Source organism: Hyperolius riggenbachi, chromosome 3, assembly GCF_040937935.1.
Source record: "Hyperolius riggenbachi isolate aHypRig1 chromosome 3, aHypRig1.pri, whole genome shotgun sequence".
NCBI classification, from domain to species: domain Eukaryota; kingdom Metazoa; phylum Chordata; class Amphibia; order Anura; family Hyperoliidae; genus Hyperolius; species Hyperolius riggenbachi.
In genome coordinates this window covers 60,021,797-60,046,629 of record NC_090648.1, presented here as the reverse complement: position 1 = coordinate 60,046,629, position 24,833 = coordinate 60,021,797, and the positions used below count along the sequence as shown (strand labels likewise).

Here is a 24,833-nt window from a genome sequence, read left to right as displayed (position 1 = left end):
TAGGTAAGAAAGGAGGGAGACAGATGATAATGGGGGAAGCATTGGCCATCAGGACAGCTCCCGCTACATGCCTACGCCCCTGTTTCTCCTATGCTTTTCGGCTCTGGTATCCTTTAACATATTTAGCAATTTTGGTGATTCTAGTATGCATTTGACCTCTTATGTTTACCCCTTGACTTGAATGCAAAACTGCCTTGCAGAAAAATCACAAAACCAGCTAAAGTTCACAAAAAAAAATTAGAAACTGCCAGAAAGGTGTTCTTACTCTTTCCTAGTTACCACAACATCCAGATACACCACTGAAAAATAGCAGGATATCCCACAAATTCAGCCTGTGGAACGTATAAAAAGACCAGCACAATGATTTGAGCAACGCTCCCTTCCTCAGGTGCCCAGTGCTCTGTCCTGAAACATCGAGCTTGTCTTTCTGTATGTTCTGCTGATTGAATAAATGGGGTAACCCTAGTTGGATAATGTCTGATATGGTGTTTTTTGTTCAATAGAGAATGCTGTGGTTTATCAAACTGAAGAAACATCTTATAGAATAACAATTCAAACAATATTTCCAGCGCAGAACAATGTTTAAAAATATCTGAATTTTTATTAAAACAAACTTAAATCACATAACCACCTCCACCAATGAGCAGATACAATAAACATCAGATCAAAACATACAAAACACTAACTATCCCTCCACCGTATGTCAATCAGGGCCTCAAAATATATTTCAACTCCAAGTTAACATAATTTATCTAATCACAATGCTAAGCACAAATTCATGCAAATACAGAAATAAAAAAATGGAGAATCACTTCACATCAAAGTAAACAATAGATTTTAAGGGCAAGTTACAGATCATACACCTATCGGTACATAACACATTGATTAAATGGGTATCCTATTATTACAACCCATTGTGCACATAATGTAAATTTATATTTAAAAAAAATGTCCAGGTTTCCATTTACTAGCTGATCACAGTTTACTTAATGAGCTTGATTCACAAAGCGGTGCTAAAGACCCATACACACGGCGGATTTTTTCGAACGACGGGTCGTTTGAACGTCCCGTCGTTCAGTCGTCCGCCCGCTAAATCAGGCGTGTGTACAGACTGTCGTTTGCTTGATAAGAGTGAGTTTGAACAAACTCACTCTTATCAAGCAAACGACAGTCTGTACACACGCCCGATTTAGCGGGCGGACGACTGAACGACAGGACGTTCAAACGACCTGTCGTTCGAAAAAATCCGACGTGTGTATGGGCCTTAACAGTTAGCATGCTGGTGTAAAGCCCTTTATCATGCTTAAACTCAGTTTAGGTGTGATAAGTTTAGGTGTAATAAATTTAGGCGTGATAACTATAGCATCAACTGGGCTAGCTCCGCAGTGCACAGCTGATCAAAAGTTTTGCGCTAGCAAAGTCCGGTGCACTTTGCATAGAGTTTAATGGCGCTGCTTTGCGTGTGGGACTTTGTGCGGGATCTAAACTTATCTGAACTTATCACGCCTAAACTTATCACACCTAAACTTATCACACCTAAACTTATCATGCCTAAACTTATCACGCCTAAACTTATCACGCCTAAACTTATCACACCTAAACTTATCATGCCTAAACTTATCATGCCTAAACTGGCTTTTCACCAGCATGGTGCAATGGTTATCACGCCTAAAGTCTCTAACTGGGTTAGTACCGCTTTGTGAATTGAGCCCATTATGTTATTGTCATAATACCTCACCAGAAACCATACACTTTCTGTCTGTTCTGTGATGTCTGATGGTGAATTAAGCCTCTGAGGGCTCCATGAAGCTGCAATAATATTGCTGTATGCAGACAGTGGGGGGAAAATATTAGCATTACTACTGGCAGCAAGTTACTGAGGGTTTTGCTATTAGTACAACCTGCTGTGCTTAAATCCTGCTGGTGTTGCTATGATAACAAGCATTAGTAATGTTGTTACTGCAGCAATGCTTTTTTCCATTGGTAGCACGGATCATACTAATAATGGAACTCATGGAAACCTGCTTCCGGCAGTAACAGTAATATTGCTGTGCACTGTCTGTGTACAGCAATATTACTGCAGCTTCATGCATCAACCACCAAATCACGTTAATAAATCTTTTCTACTTATCAAAGATCATAATCCTGTGATACTACAGCAACATGTTTATATAAAGACAGCTTACAGGCTGACATCCACTCGCTCATGTATCTTCTGATGTCTTCTCAGATTTGACTGTACTGAGAAGCTCTTGTCACATTCTGAACAACTAAATGGCTTTTCTCCAGTGTGAGTTCTCTGATGCTGAGTAAGATTGTTGTTCTGTGAGAACCTTTTATCACATTCTCTACATTTATATGGTTTCTCTCCAGTGTGAATCCGGAGATGGACACTAAATGATTGTTGAGTGCTGAAGGACTTATCACATTCAGAGCAAGAAAACAGCTTCTCTCTTGTATGAATCACTTGATGGCGTATGAGGTTTGCTTTGAAAGCAAAACTTTCTTCACATTCTGAGCAAGAAAAAGGCTTCTCTCCAGTATGAATCCTCTGATGCTCTATCAGGTTTGACTTCTTGGTAAAAGATTTGTCACATTCTGTGCAGGAAAAAGGCTTCTCTCCAGTATGAATCCTCTGATGAGCCATGAGGTGTCCCTTCTGACTGAAACATTTTTGACATTCAGAGCAAGAAAATGGCTTCTCTCTGGTGTGGATCCTCTGGTGCATTTTCAGCTGTGACCTTATATTGAAACTTTTCTCACACTCTGAACAGAAAAATTGCCTCTCCCCAGTGTGACTCCTCTGGTGAGTAATAAGCTGTGATTGATAAGTGAAGCTTTTCTCACACTCTGAGCAGTGATGCGGCTTATCTCCTCTGTGACTCATCATGGGCTGCTGGAGATACTTTTTGCTCCTACAACTGAATATATTATAGGTTATTGTTGCTATATTACCAGAAGCTCTAACTGCGTGCCAAACAAAAAAATGGTCTATTATATTTTCACATTAGAAATGTGGAACTTTCAAATACTAACAAGAAACACAGATTTTTGCGGAAATGTGAAAATGTAGGACTCAGAATTAATAAACCAATCAGTGAAAGCAGATTTTAGGCAAAAAATTTGGCAGAAAATCCGCATTACCGATATTGTGTAATTTTAAGACAATCAGGAGACTCAGAAAGTTGGAATGATTTATCAGATAATGCGTTTTTTTTCACAGAACTCCGCTTACCGATATATGGTAATTTCAAGCCAGTCAGAACTTCAGAAGACTTACAATGAATAAGTTAATCAGAGAACGTGAAAATGTATTTTTGGTGGAAAATCTGGAATGTGGAAATACGCGGAAGGAGTATCCCTAGTCTATTATAAAACTATACTTCAGATGACAATCCCTTTTAAGACACATTAGATCATCATGTACAAGAATTACACAGAAAAATTGCCATCTCTAAAAAATAGAAATGGAATAATTCTCCTTAACTATGGTCAGTGCCCTTTGATGTGGACATCCTACGCTGTGCATGTGCATTATGTTAGGTTGGCAGCTTTGTGACTGTGCTCCCCACATGTGTGAATACACACATAGAAGGAGACAAGCGGGGAGCACAGTCACAAGGCTGCTGACCTTACATACTGTGCATGTGCAGCATAGTATGTCCAGTTATAAGGACGCTGAACATTCTGAGTAGGGTTATGAAACAGGGCCTTTTAATGCACAACGAGGGGGACGCTGACCCCCGGGATGTGCAGTAAGCATCTGCACACCTACCTACACACACTTATAACATCCGTTTTTCTCTGCTGGCTCAGATCAGGTATCCTTTAACTTAAAAGGAAAGTTTTTGTGGCCACAATATAAGAACAGATACAATGTTGTGAAATAATAGATTTGTTTACATGCAATAAAAAAAAAAAATAAAACTAATAAGATTTGCACATCGGAGGAACAATTTAGCCTGACATGTAATTAATCAACAGCAACAGAATGGATATATAAGATACATTTATATTTCCTCTTAGAATAAAAAAAAAATCTAACACTGTGAAGAAACAAAATACAAACTTTGTTATTATTAAAATTGTAGTTTTGGGAGGTTCCAACATATTACACATTCCTGGATTCACCACAAATCAATGATTTTTTGGGGCTTTTGTACATTAACTTAAAATGACAATTGAAAATTATGTTTGCATATACACATTTAGGGGGTACATTTACCCCAGAGTAAAATGCACTGTAAATGTATTTTTCCTATGCAGATTTCACTTACGGTTGGTATTAGGGTCCCCCCCCCCCAAACAAAAAAAATCTCTCCAGTATAGCCCAGGCCTAACACAAGCATTAGTGCTCTTCTTCTAACAGGTACACTTTTGTACAATATAAAACCTACACATGTGCTACCCAGTCATAATAGTTACACTTACTGTCTTATGAAATATTACATTTATTAACATAATTTATCTTTAAAATACAAACTAAAGAAGAAAAATAATACAATACAATCCTAACTATAATGTGTTTAGACTAATATTACAACTGAGTAAATCAGAATGGTCATAGTTACCTGGTAGGATGTAGTATAGGGACTCCTTATTCCTGGTAAGTCTCTGGTATTCTGCTACCTGACTTAGGCCTGACCCATCCTTTATTCTCTTCTTCTCCATTTACTAGCATAAGGTTGTTTTCCATTGGTTAAAAAGAATTGATTGTTAAGAACAAAAGGTGTGTTTACGATATTGTTAAAAGACAGTTCCAAGACCTCTTTATGTAAATTAACTCCCGACCAGCAAGGTGATAACTTCATTAACATTCCACAATATGAACAAAAGGCAAATGGAAGGAGCTGACCAAAGTTGGAGATTCTTCAATAACATAACAATAGATGGAACCACAATAAATAGGTCAGTAGAGGATGGACAGTTTCAGTGTTCTATGCATACATAATAATGTGTTCAGTACCAAATTCACAAATTTGGAAAGCACTCTCCTCAAAATCTTCTTACAAATTTTATATGAATATGCATATCTTTGTTTTAAGTCAAATTTTATTGATTTTTTTAACAAAGAAAGGTGGCACTGGCGATATGCACAAACACATACAACAAAACAAAACAATTACAGTGGAGCAGAGCAGCACTCCCATTTACAAATATCACAGATTACTGCAAACCTGTCTATGCTGAATCCAGATTAGGGTGCGATTTACCTAAATTAAAGTGGACTCAAATTAAAAATACAAGATTTCAGAAATTAAATATATTTTCTAAATTATAATAATAAAACGCAGCCTTTTTTCAGCTGCATGATGACAAATCTAAAATATTTTACATTTATTGGAGGAACCCCTCCCTTCCTTTCATATTGCCGGGACAGAATCCGGCAAAATGCTGGAGTAGGTGGTGTCCGGCAATGGAGGAATTGCTAATGGCTGCCACCTGTATAACCTAGTTATGAAAAGAAAAGGGTGAAAAGCATGCACTGAAATGCTCATAGCCTTGAACGAGCAGGGCCGGCCCGCTCATGAGGCGGGGTGAAACTTTTGCCTCCGGCGGCAAACTTCTAGGGGCGGCACCCGCCCATCCGTGGGTGCGGGGGGCTGGCCTTACAATACAGTGGGTGGCGTTGCAGGAAGTGACGTCAGTGGAGCGCATGCTGGAACGTGGAAGAGGTGAGTCCTCCCCGCCCATGCCTCTTACTATCGGCTGCTTCCTAACTATTTACAGCTGGAGGGGTGCGCAGATCAGGGGACCCAGGCGAGGGAGGGGTGGTCCGACCCCCCCTCCCCACCGCTAGGCCCAATACCCCTGTCCTGCCCGCTACCCCTCCAGCTTGGCGCCCCCCCCCCCCCACGGGGGGGGGGCCGCAATTTTTTCTAAATTTGCCTCAGGCGGCAAAAAGTCTAGGGCCGGCCCTGTGAACGAGTGTTTATTTTTCTTTGAATGTGTCAGAGTGGTGCAACTAAATATTTTTAATTAAAAAAATGTTTGGTTTAGGTCCACTTTAAGCCCTCTCTACACCATGCAATAGCAACCTTCGATTGTAAATGCGATCAATAAATCCGATCGAATTTGACAGAATCGAAGGTGCCAAAAAAGCAACATTGTATGTTCCCAGTCGATTTTTTGGTCGCATGAGATCAGATTATCGAACTCAATCGGATCGGACAGGTTGGATTTTATCTCATTTTCTCTAATGCAAATGCAATATTCGCACCGTTTGTAGCTGGTTTATATTTGCGATCAATTAATCGAACGCAATCACGGTCGAGCTGCCCGCAGCCCAGGACAACCTACAACCAAAAAAGGGAGTTGCTCAAGTGGAAAGGTTTGAGCACAAAAAGTACTGAAAAAGCTCAGCACTTTTCCTGGGTGAATTCCACAAATGAAACCCATTTATAATTAATCTGGAGCTCATGTGTACCTTGTGCAATTTGAATCAGCATGTACGCAGCTAGTTCCTGATGTTACGCCATTTGATGCCAGGGATGGGGGAGTGACACAAAACATTACTGAGCGAGGTGATTACCCATGCTGCCAGTGCAAAAGGGAGGGCAGAGGAAACTATATCTGTGGCCCGTGGACGACTACATCCAGATTACAACTCCTTCATGGTGGAAGAGCCTTCATTTGGCTCTCCCTGTGACCAACTGTATGGTGGCAGAGTCCACCGTACATGAATACAGGGGCATAGTGTATAGCACCTTTCGCCTTGCAGCAAATTCAAATCCTGGCCAGTCTTCCGCAATGTGTTACTGTGTAAAGTATTACCAATACTGTGTTACACAGTATTGGTAATGCAGGTTTATTCAGACATATGCGTCATTCACAGTGCGGCCTTGCGCTGTGTATGTTGCACACTGTTAACTCACCGTGTTACCTGTAAACTCAGATGATACACACAGATACAAAGTGCATTGTATCAAACATACATGTATACAGCATAAATGTTTGATACCGCTTTCTCATAGGGGCGTTGTGTTGTAATACTGACGTTCATTTTCAATGTCGAATTACAGCACAACATCTGCAGTTGAATAAGTCAATATATATGTAAAAAAAAAACAGTATACCTGTACATTTCTGGCACACCACTCCTAGGACAGGTTTACAACTTTCCACATTTGATTAGCAGTTACACTGCAGATACAGAAGTAAGAGGTTACACCTTTGCACATTTTTCAGAATCCTAAAGCTTTATTTTTTTTAAAACAAATAAAAAAAAAAAATATTACAACTTTATAAAGAGACTCTGAAGTAAATAAATAATTTTTTTTAAAAAAAGCATTTAACTCTTATTTCATTTAAGGACGATAGTCAGGCCTAAACATCCACATTCCTGCGGCACAACAAGGGTTTAAAACCCGCCAAATCCTAGAACAAAAAAACACGACTTTCAAAGTCGTGGATTTTTGCTGCCCAGGGAGGCAGAGGTTAGCACTTAGCTCAGCCTCCGTTCGCATCAATCCACCACTGATTGCTGCCTCTTCCCGCCCCTCTCTGTGAGGCAGAAAGAGGCAGCAAACAATGGGGATTGATGCAAGGAGAGGCAGAGGTACAGTCCAAAGCTCTGCCTCTATCAGGAAGCGCGTCCCTGGTTTTTGCCCCGGGGATTTGGGGGTTATAAAACCCTCACTGGAATGGGGCATATTAGCCCTAACTATCATCGTTCAACAAAAAAAGCCAGAATTCCTGGTAATAAGCTGGACAGAAGAAGGGAAGTGTCACAGTGAGGGAAGGGATGTTAGCTATACTCTGGCTGTCAATCGACCTACATTCCTGGGGCATTGAGCAATGGGGATGGGTCACGTACACCTACTGAGGGGGTGTTCTATTTGACTTGCCCATATGGGGCAGACAGGTACGTATACAGATGGCCCAGCTATGGGTTGTGGTAATTATAGGGGTGCAAGAGTTAGGGGCAAAGTACAATGAGCTATACGGACGAGGCACCAACCGGTATTGGTGGCACAGTTGCCTATACTGTGGGTTAGGTAAAAATACTATACCAATCCACTACTGCCTGCCAGGGTAAGTGCGTAGGGTCAGAGCAAGAGCAACTTTGGCAAGAACCATAGTGAACCCATGAAAGTAGTAAAGACTTACCGCTAAAGTACTGTTGTCATGCAACTCTGCTTCTGAAGTCGACTCTGGAACATTGTCCTGTGATGTGTCTTCAGGTGGTGACCCCGTCGTGTCTGTGCCACCCAAAGTAGATGAAAGGCTTTCTGGCGGCAATGTTGCCATTGCCCGTCTTGGCACTGTTTGATCCCTAACAAAGTGCAATAGATCATAATACATAATACCAAAGTCTCTTGACAAAATACATGTAATATTGCAGCAGTGGGTCCCCCCCCCCTCCCCCCACACATACACAATCTGGCACCGGTGCCCAACATACATTTAATCTGTCAGCTGCAGTTCACCAAAAATACAGATAATCTGTCAGAGTTTACCCCAAAATAGGTAATATATAGATGTATTTTCTATAGGTGTCCCCAGTTTAGGTTAGCCAGGTCTATAGGCATACCTCCCAACTTTTTTAGATGAGAAAGTGGGACACTAGCCAAGCCCCTGCTGCACTCCCGATCCCAGTCCTGATCCCACCCCAGATACACCCCTATTCAAAGTTTAGAGATAATTAAACACATCTTTAAGTAGATAAATACATATATCTGTATAGAGGGACAAAGTCCTGAAAGAGGGACAAATGAGGAGGGAAGGAGGGACAGAGGGACAGGGCTCCCAAAGAGGGACTGTCCCTTCAAAAGACAGTTGAGGGTAACCAGATCTATAGGTGTCCCCAGTTGAGGGTAGCCAGGTGTATAGGTGTTCCCAGTATAGGGTTGCCAGGTCTATAGATGTCCCCAGTTGAGGGTAGCCAGGTATATAGGTGTTCCCAGTATAGGGTAGCCAGGTCTATAAGTGTCCCTAGAATACACGTACCTCAAGTAGCTGGTATGTACACAAGTGGCAGGACACAGTGGGATGGAAAGTTTAGCCCTCTCAACACAATGTGATCGCACGGATGAATGGATTCCCGATCGGAAGCGCGCCCGCTTATATACATCCGCTGTTGACTACTTCTGGTGCACACGTAAAAAAAAATACCCAATACAGCCTTTGCTTTACTGAAATACAAACAAACTATCCACTTTTGTAATTCAGACAAACCCTGCTGTCATAAAATAAAGAAAAAGAAGGTGAATAAGTGCTTAAATCCGATCGTAACACCGCCACATAGCTGAAAGTGGTCTGTTACGTCACTTCCGGTTCCGGGTCACACTACTGTGCGCAGACAGAAACATGGCGACTACAGGAATGGAGGAGGATGGCAATCATCTGTAATCCACAGAGCCCGCCTCATCTGCAGGGGCCAATGTGCAGTGAAACTGTACCTGCACCATGCGCCCCACAAGCTTCGCCCTGCATTTGCAGTGCTGCTGAACCTCCTGGGGACAAGAAACAACACAGGAAGCGATCATCCAAGCACAAGAAAAGAAAGCAGAGAGCCAAGGTGCAGGCAAGTGATGCATCCTCAGTAGAGCGTGAGCACCGGGCTGAGCCTCAACGCCGATCCAAGCATGACCAAGGTGACTCTGGCACAGAGGAATCGGAGGACGACTGGGGCTCATGCAAACGGGCAGACGCAATGCCATTTGATCAGATGTTGGTCATGGTGAAAGGTTTTGATGAGGAAGATTATGACTGTCGGTATACCAGAGTAGCCCACCCGAACACTTACAAAAATGTAATTATAAAGCAAGTACAACGAGAGCTGTACGCAAAATTCAATGTTCACAAGCCCAAGGATACGTTACAAAAACGATGGTTTGATTTGAAGAGAGATGCCCACCGTTTGCAACAGGTCCGCAAGGCTATACAAAAAGGTAAATTTCACTGATGTGTTTGTAGTATTTTGTAGAGCATCATGCCTTGGCTTACGTTTTTTTTTGGTCTTCTTTTCACAGGGAAACGGCGACCTGAGACCTACGTTCAGGTGTCATCCACTCAGCAAGAGTTGCTTTGTGTGCAGCAAGGTATGTTTCATAATTGTGTTTTTCCCAAATATCATGTTGCCAGAGGGTAAGCACAGTATCTTTTATTTATTTATTTATAAAGTGGCTCCCAATGGCTTTATTCACAAGTAATCACAACGACTGGCACTACATTTTGTTTTTTCCGCCACCATTTCCCAAGTACATTGTATATTTCCCAGGTACAATGTATGGCGCCAATATTTTATTTGAAATACAGGTGCATTTTTCCAGTTTTAGCGGGAACGGCAGCGCGTGCCGCTGCGCACACAGGAGTGTCCGCCCGCTTCCGTTGACAATCTTTCAGGGCCCTGGGACTTCAAGAGAAGTTTCCCAGGGTTTTTTTTTTTTTTTGATCCTTAGGAGCCGCCGCCATTGTTGCACACATAGGCCTGTGCTGAGCTTCTGCCATAGTCGTGCCATCCGCCACTTGGGACTGCCTGTGAACCTGTTATACAGTCTGGATCAGGGCCTTGCCGACACAGAGGCCGAAGAGGCTGGGGCCTCTGGGCGCAGGTCATTAGCAGTCTGAGTGAGCGCACCTTGCAGGTCTGCGTTGCCTCTGGCTGGCCGCCCCCCGGTGTGTTCATGCTGCCTGCGCCGCCCGCCGATTCACACAGCGCTGGATGGCTGCTGCCGGGGATGATGTAGCGGGAGCAGAGTGTATACATTCCGCTCTCCGTTTCCCTGTTGCCATGGTTACCATCCGACTCCAGCGATGCTGCCAGCCCCTCTCTCCTAGAGCCAGCCAGCGTGTGTCTCAGTGACGTCAGCAGCATGTGGGTCCCGCCCCCTTGTGGCTGGTTGAGCGTGCCTTTCAGCATCTTGCCGTCTCCTGTCCTGTGAGTCAGCTGCTAGGAGGAGTCAGGCAGGAGATGGTGGTGTGGTGGTAGTGGATTCGGCTGTGCGGGCCGTGGCCTGTCCCCTCATAAATAAAAAGTAACCAGTAAGCTCATGGTGACCCAGAACAATAAAAAGTAAGTGTGTGTGTTTTGCCCCGACCAGTACTCGCTTCATGAGAAATGTTGCTGGCAAGGGGAATGTGCAGACCAGGTCCCTAGATGACGTCAGGAAGCAGAAGAGTCATGTGACTGACAGGCACACACTTCACAGACATGCAGCTCTCAGCTGATGGTTGGAGAGCAGTGCACGAAATTTCAACTGAGAAGCCAGAGAGAGCTGGCTGTAAGGGAGATGCTGGGCTGCCTGTGACATGGAGCAGCTCTGAGGGAGATTACACTGTGTCTGTGAGGAAAGGCCAAAGCAGCTGTGACAGAGCAGAGAAAAAAGATAAGGAAACACACTAGTGAGAGTGGAGCAGGGGAAAGTGTACAGAAGCATTACAGAAGGAGAAGACAGCATTCAATTACAGACGGAATGCAGGGGACAGATGAAGAGACTAAGCTGGGAAAAGAATGACCGTTAAGAGGAAAGATTAACTCCTTGACAGTAGAGAAGACCAGGCAGGAAGAAAACACTTATGGGGGAAAGCTGTAAAGATCATCTGTTGCAAATAGTGTGTATTACAACTGGGCCAGAGTAAACAACAGACAAGAGGAGGCTGGTGAGATCTCAATAATGTATTGCCAGAAATGTTTTAATTCACATGTATACTTAAAGTAAACCAGAGACATTTATTTGGCAGTATTTAATGCATACCTGGGGCTTCCTCCAGCCCCATCGGCACAGATCGCTCCCACGTCGCTGTCCTCCACCTTCTCCCTCTTTGGTATCAGGTCCCGTAAGTCTGTTCAGTCACCGTCAGTTGGTGCATGCACAGTGCGCTCCTCTGTCTTGCTCCCGTGTCTGGGAGCTTTCTGCGCCTTCACAGGTGCAGATTGCTCCCAGCCACGGGAGTGAGCCAGAGGAGCGCCCTGCGCATGCACCAACTGGCTGAAGTTCCGGTCCTGTTACTGAAGAGGGAGAAGACTGAGGTGGGCAGCATGGGAGCGATCTGTGCCGATGGGGCTGGAGGAAGCCCCAGGTATGTATAAAACGCTGCTAAATACTTGTCTCTGGCTTACTTTAACCTCACCGAAGAGAAGCTAACTTATATTTAAATGTTTCTGCGTGTAATGTGAATTTTTCTGAATAGGAAGTCATCTGCAGCACTTTACAGAGTACATAGTCATGTCACTGACTCCTCCTCAGAGGACCTCACAGTCTAATCCTACCATAGTCATAGTGTAATGTCCTACCATATTATTATTATCTATTTATATAGCACTGACATCTTATGCAGCACATTACAGAGTACATAGTCATGTCAGTGACTGTCCTCAGGAGAGCTTACAATCTAATCCTACCATAGTAACAATCTAATGTCCTTACATAGTATTATTATAATTAATAATAATATGTATTTTATAGAGCAATGACATCTTCTGCAGCACTTTACAGAGTACAGGGGACTGTATAGGGGAGGGAGGGGGACCTCTATATCACTAGGTAATGCTGTTCTGGGGACCACTGGAGTAGGGTATGTGAGCGCCAAATCATGGGGTGCGTGGGCCCTAGGCTAAAATTTCTCTGGTGGGCCCCCAGTGTCCCAGTCCGACCCTGTGTGTGAAAACCCCTGCTCCTTAATGCAACAAGCACAGCTCCTCTCTTTTATGCATTATATGATTGGTAATATTATATATTATAATGTGGCAAGCACAGCTCCTGTCTGTCATGCATTATATGATGGATAATATTACATATTAATGTCACAAGTACACCTATCAGGTACTGATTATATCCATACATGATGCATTATATGATGGATAATATTATACAGTGTGTCTGTGCACTGTCATCAATCATGTCACTCAGGTGTCTGCTATCCATGGGTTTGAACAATGCACATTATTTTGGTGTTGTCGATTCCTATTTCTTGTGGGTTTATTTGGCACCTGAAGTCTGAGGGGTGCACATTGCTTAAAGGATACATCTGACGAACATAATAAAAAATTAGATTTACTGACCTGGGGACTTCCTCCAGCCCCTGGGAGCCTGTGTGTCCCTCGGGGCAGCACCGCTTCCAGCCTGTCTCCAGTGGTCCCGACTGTAGCAGGGCACAGCTAATCTGCTTGCTATCAAGCTCCTGTCGCTGGGAGCATTCTGCGCAGACACAGCACTTTTCCGCCTGTGTAGAATGCTCCCGGGAAAGGGAGCTTGATAGCAAGCAGATCGGCTGGGCGCCTGCGCAGTGCATGACGACCTGCCAGTTTGGCATTTGCTACGGAGGTGACCACACTAGATGGTCTGGAAGAGTAGCTGCACCCAGGGACACACAGGCTTCCAGGGGCTGGAGCAAGCCCCAGGTCAGTACATCATTTTTTTTTTAATTTGACATGTGTATCCTTTAAGCTATGTACTCACCTAACGAAAGCAGGAAGATGGATCCAGCAACGAACTTGACAAGTAATCCCTGATCCATCTGCCTGCTGCCGGGTCACGTGACATTACACGATGGGCTTGATCGAAAGTTCAAGCGATCATGGTACTTTATGCGAAAGTCTTCAAGAATCTTAAAGAACTGATCCACTGTGTCTGTCGTTTGACAATGCGCGATCGCTGCGTGGGGGGGGGGCGCACTTGGGAAGCTCAGCCTCTGTTGATGGTGGACCTTGTCCCGGCCCTGGTATGGATGCCAGACAAGATAAGTGTTGCCTATGCTCGTCTCTAAGCCTAAAGCCTATATGCGTACAGCCTAACTTGCATTGATTGTCTGCTAGCCGCATCTGGCGGCATCCATCATTAATGTGATTTGTGATCTACGCAGGCCGGATGAACATGTGCCTCATCCCAAGCATTTCATGTTTCTTGTGGAGACTGTACACTTGCTGTGGCTCTATGGCATGATTTGCAATCTAGACGTCTTAATTAGTGTTGGGCGAACAGTGTTCGCCACTGTTCGGGTTCTGCAGAACATCACCCTGTTCGGGTGATGTTCGAGTTCGGCCGAACACCTGACGGTGCTCGGCCAAACCGTTCGGCCACATGGCCGAACTAAGAGCGCATGACCGAACGTTCCCCGAACGTTCGGCTAGCGCTGTGATTGGCCGAACGGGTCACGTGGTTCGGACCCGAACGCGCTCTGATTGGCCGAACGGTCACGTGGTTCGGGTAAATAAATACCCGAACCACGTCATATCTCCGCCATTTGTCTGTGGGTTTAGCTTTGGGTAGGCAGGCAGGGTAGTTCGCGCTCCAGCCACGCTAGCCAGGGTCCCCCCTGTCATTGTGTCACTGCTGGGAACAGTAGTACACCGCTTGCTCAGCCACACTATATAGCATTCTGTTTACTGCCACTCTGTGTACCTCGCTCAGCCACACTATATAGCATTCTGTTTACTGCCACTCTGTGTCTGCTGGGAATAGTAGTACACCGCTTGCTCAGCCACACTATATAGCATTCTGTTTACTGCCACTCTGTGTACCTCGCTCAGCCACACTATATAGCATTCTGTTTACTGCCACTCTGTGTCTGCTGGGAATAGTGGTACACCGCTCGCTCAGCCACACTATATAGCATTCTGTTCACTGTTCTGTGTCTGTTTGGAATAGTGGTACACCGCTCGCTCAGCCACACTATATAGCATTCTGTTTACTGTTCTGTGTCTGCTGGGAATAGTGGTACACCGCTCGCTCAGCCACACTATATAGCATTCTGTTTACTGTTCTGTGTCTGCTGGGAATAGTGGTACACCGCTCGCTCAGCCACACTATATAGCATTCTGTTTACTGTTCTGTGTCTGCTGGGAACAGTAGTACACCGCTCGCTCAGCCAGAGTATATAGCATTGTGTTTACTGCCACTCTGTGTACACCGCTCAGCCAGACTATATACCATTGTTTACTGACACTCTGTGTACACCGCTCAGCCAGACTATATACCATTGTTTACTGACACTCTGTGTACACCGCTCAGCCAGACTATATACCATTGTTTACTGCCACTCTGATTCTGCTGGGAACAGTAGTACACCGCTCGCTCAGCCAGACTATATAGCATTGTGTTTACTGCCACTCTGTGTACACCGCTCAGCCAGACTATATACCATTGTTTACTGACACTCTGTGTACACCGCTCAGCCAGACTATATACCATTGTTTACTGAAACTCTGTGTACACCGCTCAGCCAGACTATATACCATTGTTTACTGCCACTCTGATTCTGCTGGGAACAGTAGTACACCGCTCGCTCAGCCAGACTATATACCATTGTTTACTGACACTATATAGCAGACTATATAGCATTGTGTGTACACCGCTCAGCCAGACTATATACCATTGTTTACTGACACTCTGTGTACACCGCTCAGCCAGACTATATACCATTGTTTACTGCCACTCTGATTCTGCTGGGAACAGTAGTACACCGCTCGCTCAGCCAGACTATATACCATTGTTTACTGACACTCTGTGTACACCGCTCAGCCAGACTATATACCATTGTTTACTGCCACTCTGATTCTGCTGGGAACAGTAGTACACCGCTCGCTCAGCCAGACTATATACCATTGTTTACTGCCACTCTGATTCTGCTGGGAACAGTAGTACACCGCTCGCTCAGCCAGACTATATACCATTGTTTACTGACACTCTGTGTACACCGCTCAGCCAGACTATATACCATTGTTTACTGCCACTCTGATTCTGCTGGGAACAGTAGTACACCGCTCGCTCAGCCAGACTATATAGCATTGTGTTTACTGCCACTCTGTGTACACCGCTCAGCCACACTATATAGCATTGCGTACTCTGCCAGTCAGTGTGTATATTGCTGGGATCAGTAATACTCCACTCACCGTCAACCACTATATGAGCTCAACATGAGTTCCCCAGAGACCTCCGCTGTGAGCAGCACTCCCAACAACAGCAACAGCCAACGCCCCACGCAAGCTATAACATCCACCCCAGCAGCCAGTGGTCAGCAGCAGCCCTCCCCGGAGGAGAACGTTGTGTCCATCAGTCCGTCGCCAGAGCGATTAATGAGGGCTGCCATTGAGGAGATGATGGGGCCTGATGTGGAGGAGGAGGTCTGGCTCAGGCCAGCATCCCAAGTTAATGTTGAGGACGATGAGGGGTCTGTGTCTGGGGATGTTGGGGTGGCAGAGGTGGTGGGTGGGTCAGACTCAGGAGAAGAGTTGTATGATGAGGATGATGATCGGGACCATCTGTATGTGCCTCAGAGTCCGACCCCGGAAAACATGTTGTATCGTGTGTTTAGGTACTAAAATCTGCGTTCCCTCCCAGTAGTGTTGGGCGAACAGTGTTTGCCACTGTTTGGGTTCTGCAGAACATCACCCTGTTCGGGGTGACTATATAGCAGACTATATAGCATTGTGTTTAATGCCACTCTGTGTACACGGCTCAGCCACACTATATAGCATTGTGTTTACTTCCACTCTGTGTCTGCTGGGAACAGTAGTACACCGCTCACCCGCCACTGTATAGCATTGTGCTCTGTGTCACTGCTGACAATAGTGGTACACCGCTCACCCACCACTGTATAGCATTTCTGTACTGCCACTGTACTGCTGCCAGTCAGCGTGTACTTTAAGGATAAGTGAAATGAGGAAGAAATCCGGTGAAAGAGGGAGGGGCAAGGGAAGAGGTGTTTCCCCTGACGGTTCACGTACAGGCCACAGGGGAGCACCCAAGAAAACCCACTCAATACTGCCCATGTTGTCCAGGACAACAACCCTCACAGATCCAAAAGAACAGGACCAGATAATTACTTGGATGACCTCTCAAGCGTCCAGCAGTGGGTTAAGCAGCACCAGCACATCACGCACGAGGTCCGAGTCCTCAGCCAGTTAAAGTCTGGGCTTTCTTTGAAGACTGCACTGAGGATGTTACCATGGCGATTTGCAAGGTGTGCAAGACCCGCCTGAGCAGGGGGAAAAGTATTAACAACCTCTCCACCACCAGCATGAGCCGCCACATTCTATCCAAACATCCCACTCTGTGGGCAAACGCGGCAGGACAGGGTACCACCAGCAACACTGCCTCCCTTGGGTTCACCAGACTCACCACCAGACCCGCCTCAGCAGCAGCAGTAGCCCAGCCATTGCGTGGTTCACAACATTCACAAACATCAGACGATGCTGACACTGTCACTTTCCGGACTAGTGCTCTTGAGGTCTCCCAGTGTTCATCAAACACAACAACCAACAGCCCTTCGGTGTGCAGCGCTACGGTTGAGTTGTCTGTCTCTGAGATGTTTGAGCACAAGAGGAAATTGCCAGCAAATGACCCCCGGGCCGTGGCAGTAACAGCCAGCCAGCATAGCCAAGCTTCTGGCCTGCGAAATGCTGCCATATCGAGTGGTGGAGACAAACAGCTTCAAGGGCATGATGTCAGTGGCCATCCCACGTTACGTGGTTCCCAGCCGCTACCACTTTGCGCGCTCTGCAGTGCCTGAGTTGCATGAGCACGTGGTCAGCTAAATAACCCGAAGCTTGAAGAATGCCGTTGCCTGCAAGGTTCACCTCACCACTGACACCTGGACGAGTGCGTTCGGCCAGGGTCGATACATCTCCCTTACCGCGCACTGGGTGAACCTTGTGGAGCCTGGCAGCGATTCCTCACCTGCTACGGCGCGGGTGTTGCCCACGCCGCAAACAGCTGGATAACAACAGCAGCACCTACCTCTCTGACTCCTTCTCCTCCAACGCATCTCAAAGCTGTACCTCATCCGGAAATGCTAACCCAGCACCAGCAGCAGTAGGATCGTGGAAGCAGTGCAGCACAGCTGTTGGCATGCGTCAGCAAGCGTTGCTGAAGCTGATCTGCCTTGGGGATAAGCAGCACACAGGGGAGGAAATTTGGAGGGGAATAAAGGAACAGACGGATTTGTGGCTGGCACCGCTGGACCTGAAACCGGGCATGAAGCTAGACACCTGGCACGAACTGGCAATGTACGCAATAGAGGTGCTGGCTTGCCCGGCAGCCAGCGTTATGTCGGAACGCTGTTTCAGTGCTGCCGGAGGCATCATCACAGATCGGCGTATCCGCCTCTCCACAGAAAATGCAGACCGTCTGACTCAAATTAAAATGAATCAATCCTGGATTGGAAACGACTACGCAACACTCCTGGACCCCAACCAAGTAACATGACCGATGAACATCTGGGATGGTTTAGCGTTTCCGGTCCCTGTTTATTGAACCTCTCATCTGTATTACATTTATGACTGCATGGCGGCAAAAAGCATTGCTGCTATATCCGCACGCTTTTTGTCCTCATGCAAGGCCTGGGTTGTTGTGTCTCACAAAGCGTGGCCTTCTCCTCCTGCGCCTCCTCCTGTTCCATCACGTGTGCTGCTGCTGCTGCTGCTGCTGCTGGGTTACCGTTGCCGGTCCCTGTTTATGGAACCTCTTATCTTTATTACATTTATGACTACATGGCGGTACAAAGCATGCTATCCGCACGCTTTTTGTCCTCATGCAAGGCCTGGGTTGTTGTGTCTCACAAAGCGTGGCCTTCTCCTCCTGCGCCTCCTCCTGTTCCATCACGTGTGCTGCTGCTGCTGCTGCTGCTGCTGGGTTACCGTTGCCGGTCCCTGTTTATGGAACCTCTTATCTTTATTACATTTATGACTACATGGCGGTACAAAGCATGCTATCCGCACGCTTTTTGTCCTCATGCAAGGCCTGGGTTGTTGTGTCTCACAAAGCGTGGCCTTCTCCTCCTGCGCCACCCTCCTCCTGTTCCATCACGTGTGCTGCTGCTGGGTTAGCATTACCGGTCCCTTTTCCTGGAACCTCTTATATGTATTACATTTATGACTGCATGCCGACAAAAAGCATGTTACCTGTGCAAAGAAAACAGACATTTCCCGCATTTAAAAGACAGTTTTCCCTTTGAAACTTTAAAATCGATTTTCTCAAAAACTATAAGCTCTTTTTGCTAAATTTTTTTTCCTCTTGTACCCACTCCCAAGGTGCACATACCCTGTAAATTTGGGGTATGTAGCATGTAAGGAGGCTTTACAAACCACAAAAGTTCGGGTCCCCATTGACTTCCATTATGTTCGGAGTTCGGGTCGAACACCCGAACATCGCGGCCATGTTCGGCCTGTTCGGCCCGAACCCGAACATCTAGATGTTCGCCCAACACTAGTCTTAATCTATGCAAGTCTATGTATGTTTGATGGACATTGGCCACACTATAAGCATCAGATTACCGTTCTGACATTGGGAGCTAAACTGCTCGCTGAAACATCTTCTGGCTACTTTGCTTTATAACTCTTGGAGGCACAAATAAGGAAAAGTACCTATGTTTGTTCTTGGACCTAATTTATGGCTGGGTGGCTGAAACACATATTTCCCAGCCTAATTGCCACTATGTGACTTGTGACGTCATGTGATGTACTAACAAAGCATACTTACTCAGATGAACTTTGCTCCAACACAGTTATGGTGGACAGTGCTTTAATCTCTGGATATAATCTATGAGCTGGAGCTGTGCATATTCTATATCTACAGCGACTGAGTGGCAGTGCTCTATTTCGCATAATCATTGTACACCTGTGATCCGGCTGTGAACATTACCTATGGTTGATCTATGCATAGATCATTGCGCAATGACTGAGCATGTGCAAATTATGATGACCAACTAATGCACAATTTTTGTTAGCTCTATATGTTTCCTATGGCGTTGGACTCTTAGGTTCAATTCTTTTCCTAACAGTGGCTCCCAGCAATATTAGAGTAATTGCTTGCTGGCATATATGTATTCTATGAATAGATGTCTTATTAGATCACATTGGTTGCACCGATTATCCTCTGTGAGGGGTGCCCTTCAAAATAGTATATGATGGCTACCTAATAGGTCCCTCACAGAAACTTAGCATATGGTGCGTTATAATGTCTTTACTGCAGTTATATCTCCAAATTTGCCTCTGGTTTTAGGCCTGTTACTTTGTATGACTATGCTGGTTATGCCTATTTGGGACCTCCGAGAGTGGTTATGACCTTTTTTTGCACAATACTTTATTTAACGTTAAGGTCGCCTCACGGAGGTGGATATAGGTATCACCAGGTTGGACCTGATTAGATAGGTTTATGGGGCTCTTCCTTATTTCAGCTCAGTTGACCTTGGTTTTCCATCTCTATACAAGGATGTATATCCTTTGCTATCATTGGATCACATTGGTCATGTCCATCTATGCCCTCCGTGAGTGGTTATGACCATTTTTGATTTTTATTTTGACTGTGGTCTCCTCGCGGAGGTAGATAAGGATATCGCCAAGGTCCATCTGCTAATAGTTGGATGTTCGATTAGGCCCCCTCCTCCTCTCCCATCTTCTTTAGAGGTGTTAGTCCTCATACACACAATTATAATCAACTCCTATCTAGAGATGTAACGAACGGTTCGCCGGCGAACGGTTCCAGGCAAACTTTGGGGGTTCGCGTTCGCCTGCACCAGGCGAACTTTTGCGGAAGTTCGATTCGCCCCATAGACTTTAATGGCCGCTGACTTTAACTGTTAATAGCAAAGTCCCCTTACATAGTAGAAACACCAAAATTGTTGGGAATGTTAACCTCTTGACGACCAGCTAACGCCGATTGGCGTAAACTGGTCGTCTGCGGGTTACCATTTCCATGTCAGCCGGAGAGCCGCCGATAGCGGCTCGCCGGCAAAATGTAAACAGGCGGGGAAGAAATCCCCGTAAGGCAGATCGGCGATCCCCGGCCTCTGATTGGCCGGGGATCGCCGGCATATGATAGGCTGAAGCCTATCTCACAATGCGCAGGATGGATATCCGTCCTGCGCAGCCCAGGAAGGGAGAGGGAGGTAAGGGGAGGGAGGGAGCGCACAAAACGCTGCGGAGAGGGGCTTTGAGGAGTTTACTAATTTTGCACCCCTGTAACTCTGGTTTGCAGAGATGTAGGAACCCCATATTTGGAATCCAAGTCTAACAATATGTCTTCTACCTGCATGAGACATTTCGTGAAATTCAGACGTTGCTGCGATTTATGTACGTCAGACTCGCCACCATTGAAATTGCCCAAATAAACAGGATTTTGTGACCCTAGGCTATGACCTCTTCGGCCTAGAGGCCCGAAACTCACCAGTTATGATCCCCCTAACAGTTCCTACAATGCTAGAAAATTTGCCACTGCTGAGCAATTGCCCTTTGAAAAGATGTGAGATTTTGGAAAGTGAAATAGGGAGCCTAATGGAAGCCTTAGCAGAATTCAGCACTTTTGTACCCCTATAATTCTGGTTGGTTATCATCACCCGCTGACTTTAGCAGTTAATAGCAAAGGCCCCTTACATGCTAGCAACACCAAATTTGCAGGATATGTTAAAAAGATAGCAGGAAACAATATTTAAAGGACTTCCGAGGCCACAAATGTGAAAAAAAGTTAAATACCTTTTCATAATCCAGATCCATGGAGGACGCCATCCGCGCCCTCCTGTTCATTCCCCCATGGCTCCCGCAGTAATACCGGCCCCGGTCGGGTCCCGACTCCTGACCCCTCCGAACAGGTCGGGTTCTCATTCCCTCCTCAATATGGCCGCCACAGATTGCCGCGGCTGCGCAGTCCGCACAGACGCGATTGCACCTGCGCAGCTCTAGGGCCTCCTCCTGCCGCGTCATCAATATGCGTGCATACATCAGACGCATCGGGAGGAGGACCTAGAGCTGCGCAACCGCAATTGCATCTGTGTGGACTGCACAGCCGCGGCAATCTGTGGCGGCCATATTGAGGATGGAATGAGAACCCGACCCGTTTGGAGGGGTCGAGACCCGACCGGGGCCGGTATTACTGTGGGTGCCATGGCGGAATGAACGGGGGGCGCAGATGGCGTCCTCCATGGATCTGGATTATGAAATGGTATTTAACTTTTTTCATACTTGTGGCCTCGTAAGTCCTTTAAAAAAAAATAAAAAAAATAAAGTATATATATATATATATATATATATATATATATATATATATATATATATATATATATATGTGTGTGTGTGTGTGTGTATATATATATATATATATATATATATATATATATATATATATATATATATATATATATATATATATATGTGTGTATATATATATATATATATATATATTTTGTTTTTTTATTATTATTTTTATGTGCTGAGTGTGGGAAATCTGAAAAAAAATGACGTGGGGTCCCCCCTCCCGAGCCTCTGTAACCCCTTGTCCCCCATGCAGGCTGGGATAACCAGAATGCAGAGCCCCGGCCGACTGGGGCTTCGCACCCTGAGCTATACCAGCCCGCATGGTCCATGGTATGGGGGGCTCCGGGGGGGGGGAGGGGCAGCCAAGCCTTCCCCTCCCCCCCCGGAGCCCTTGTCCAATCCATGGACAAGGGGCTCTTCCCCACCTCCGGTGCCCCAGGAGGAGGTGGGGGCGACGACTCCCTGGGGGGGGGGTTCATGGTGGCATCTGGGAGTCCCCTTTAACAAGGGGACCCCAGATGCCCACCCCCTCCTAGGAGAAATGAGTATAGAGGTACAAAGTACCCCTTACCCATTTCCACAAAGGGTTAAATGAAATAAAAACACAACCATGAAAAAGGCCTTTAATTTTCTTAATTAACCAGAAATACTTACCTGTACCTTTAAAAAAAAATTCCCACGCCAATATCCACGGTAATTGATCCAACGAACTGTATCCTCTTATGTTGCGATCTTCTATTAAGTTGATTGAAGATCTCTGAAGCCCCCCACCCACATAGTAGAGAATGCGTCCTTTCGGATGCATAGCTGCTAGCTCCCGCTGTCTCTCCCCACCTGCCTGCCTGCACCTGTCAACCCCCACCTAGGCTGGCACCCAGTGCACCCATGGGTGCGCTGGGTGCCAGCCTAGGTGGGGGTTGACAGGTGCAGGCAGGTGGGGAGAGACAGCAGCGGGAGCCAGCAGCTTCACGTCCTTCCGAGAACGCATTCTCTGCTATACTAACGGCTCATGAATGAGCCGGATCTTTTTAATGAATCGGTTCTTTTTTATGAATCGACTCTTTTTTTTTTTACTTTAAAATCGATTTTCTCAAAAACTATAAGGTCTTTTTGAAAAAATGTTTTCCTCTTGTTCCCAATGTTCTTCTTAACATTCCCAGTAATTTTGGTGTTGCTAGCTTTTAAAGGGGCTTTGCAATTAACCATTAAAGTCGGCGGGGGTATATTTTCCCACGGTCAGAAGGAGAATTTGCATTGAAACTTTAAAATTGATTTTCTCAAAAACTATAAGGTCTTTTTGAAAAAAAATTGTTTCCTCTTATTCCCACTGTTCTTCTTAACATTTTCTGCAAGTTTGGGGTTTCTAGCTTTTAAAGCGGCTTTGCTATTAACTGCTGCCTTCTGCCTCGTATGTCCCTGCCAACCTTCCTCACTTTAGTGGCTATCTGTGGGCCAGTGTGCCACAATGTTGTAGTGTATGCAGTTACAATAATAAACGGTGTGTCTCGTGCATGTCTCTGAATCAGTTTTCACCAAATTACCTCAACAGGTCTTCAAGGACAACGCACAAAGTGGGTTAGCTGTTTACAGAACATTTGTTTTTTACAGGTCGCAAAGAATCCACAATTCACAAAAGAAAAAGGGCTTTTACTACTGGGAAAAAAAATTCTGACACTGAGGTGCAGGACTCTACGACCATATCACTACTTGAAGGTAAGAATAACCCTGTGCCATCCGCAAAATATCCTTGAGCCTCTGCACCCCCTGTGTTCCTCAATGCGTACCCAGCCCCCTTCCTTCCGTGCCCCTCCATATGTTACCTGCTTTGTGCCTCCGTTTCAACACCCACCCTCCCCTACCTCTGCTTTCACCCTTCCCCCATTCCTCTGGACTCACCTACCATTGTGAGTCCAACGCTTTCCGCCACCCGTTAAGTGCACCCTCAAAGCACCGCTCTGATTCCATTTACAATGTATCGGTTTATAGTATAGGTTCTGTGCACAACAATGGATCTGCCCACCACTGGTGAGTATGAGTTACCCCAGGATAGGTTGCCATATATAGTTGCTCGCCGTACAGTGTAGCCAACTATAGGTGCCCCCAGTATAGTTTACCCAACTATAGGTGTTCTAGGAATGATTAGCTAGGAAGAGGTGCCGCAGTACAGGTAAGCCAGTATGTGTGCCGCAGAATAGATTAGCCAGTCAAGGTGCCGCTGTACATCAGTATAGGTGCCGGAGAACACGTTAGCCAATGTATAGGTGCCGCTGTACAGGCTAGCCAGTGTATAGATGCCGTACAACAGGTTTGACCATGTATAGGCACCGCAGTACAGGAGCCCTTTGACACCCACATGTTGTTATTGCTTGTAACTATTTTATGGCCTGAGATGTTGTTTTTCCCACGCAGGTGAAGACAGAGAGAAAAGCCAAGATGTGGCACATGTTCACCAGCAGGTTATGCAGCGCATAGACCAAATTCAAACAGATGTGGACCGAATAACCCTAGTTTTCGACAACTCAATGTAGCACCTTACTGCCGACCTGCAACAACTGTTAACACTGGCAGACAGTTTGCAGCCAGTTTAAAGAAAACCTGAACTGAACATTAAAAGTCAAAATAAACATACACAAGTCATACATGTCTCCTGTGTAGTGTACTCATCAATCTATTTTTCCTCTCCTGCATCCTGTTTGTCCACTGTGATCAATGCAATTCTCCGTCCTCCATTTTGAAAATGGCCGTTACACCATAACAGCTTTCTGGTCAGCACACTGTTAAACTGTAACATCGCCCCCTTGAGCCATAGGGAAACATGGACACATCAGTTCTCCTCTCAGCTGTAACTGACAGCAACTGATAT

The 24,833-nt window shown here is 45.7% G+C and overlaps 1 long non-coding RNA gene and 1 pseudogene across 1 annotated transcript; one reads left to right on the top strand and one right to left on the bottom strand.

The window, feature by feature from the left end:
• The window catches only part of LOC137560744 (zinc finger protein 208-like), a 166,174-nt pseudogene that overhangs the window by 35,978 nt on the left and 105,363 nt on the right, over nt 1-24,833 (bottom strand).
• On the top strand, nt 11,167-24,598 carry LOC137562640 (uncharacterized). Its single transcript, XR_011030156.1, has 3 exons — nt 11,167-11,604; nt 23,579-23,683; nt 24,380-24,598. It is a non-coding gene; the product is annotated as an uncharacterized lncRNA (long non-coding RNA).